Here is a 1563-nt window from a genome sequence, read left to right on the forward strand (position 1 = left end):
TCGTTCCTATGGATGTAGGGCACACAATCGATGGGATGACACAACCTATTTTTTGCCTAATACTATATTTCTAATTAATTATTTTATAGATGTGGATAACAACCTTAGCTCTTTTCATATATGGAGTAGCATGCCATATGGAAATAATGATGCAACTACAAGGGATACGTAGGTGTGCCTATATATCTAGGATGTATCAAATGTCACCCATCTCTATCTTGATGTGTATGTGTGGCTGCACAAACCCTAGATCATTGATGATGCTGACTGAGAGAACATGACCACACCAATACGTAAACAAACTTGCTTCTCCATATCAAGTCAAAAGAATGAAATATAAGATCTTGTTTAGTTTGTAACACCATTGGAGATCAACAATCATTTTGCAGCCAATGGTTGGTTTTAGCTAGGAGGGTATTGGATGTTACACTTGCGTTGTGCCATTTACCATTTTGGTAAGGGTCTTGTTCCTCAAGTTTAATGTGTTACCTTGGTGTCCTTAACAGACGATCAATGCAAATTAATAATCCACTAGATAAATATTTCTATCATTTTAGTAAATTCTGGATTACAAGCATGCATTTTTTAGTTAATTTCCCTCTATTAGCCGATGGAAGGTCAACTAATACCGAGTATGACTCGCTCGCCCGTTGTCCTAAGTAATGTGAAAGGATAGAGTACGTGCTAAAATCAACGAGGCATGGTATGTAATGGAAGCACAATTCTCTCAACTACTTAATTAATTGGAAAATTTTGGTCCGTGTCATTATTGAACTGGGATAGTGGATAGCTGCCTCTGTAACTTCACGAAATTGGCCTCTACAACTAGCTCCTGCACAGGATCAAATTGCACTCCTCTCAACTACTTAAATAATTGGTAAAGTTTGATCCGTGTCATTATCGAACCGGGATAACCGAAACCTGCAACTGAAACCTTACAAGATTCACATCGGCATCTAGCAACTGCGAAGATATTAGCTACATGCTACTACACTTGGTCTCCACCAGTTGCCGTCATCCGTGGGGCCCACTACTTCGCTATATCTACCACACCAATGAGGAGACGCGTTTGAACGTTGCTACCGATTTGCGGCACACATTTAACCCGACGACAATTTGTTTTTTGTAAAATACAATATTTCTAATTAATTGTCCGATAGGTGCCCACGACAACATTTGCTCCCCGTATATATGGAGTAGCATGCCGTATATAATTCCGCGACACATATCAAATTACACATGCGGGCATGCACAATAATGACGAAACTGCAAGGGATACCTAGGTGTGCCTATGTATGTACGATATATCAAAGGTCAGCCATCTCTATCTTGATGTGTATGTCAGTATGTGCTGCGTGAATCTTAGATCAATGATGATGTTGCCTGGGAGAACGTGGCCAAATGAACACATAAACAAACTTGCTCTCCATATCAAGTCAAACGAACTAAATGTATGATCTTGTTCACTACGTAACACCATTGGAGATTAAAATTCATTTTCTAGCTAATGGTTGCTTTTAGCTAGTCATAATTTTTTTACCAAATATACTGAAGATTGATCTA

The sequence above is a fragment of the Triticum aestivum genome, unplaced genomic scaffold (genome assembly GCF_018294505.1).
Source record: "Triticum aestivum cultivar Chinese Spring unplaced genomic scaffold, IWGSC CS RefSeq v2.1 scaffold88793, whole genome shotgun sequence".
Classification (NCBI taxonomy): domain Eukaryota; kingdom Viridiplantae; phylum Streptophyta; class Magnoliopsida; order Poales; family Poaceae; genus Triticum; species Triticum aestivum.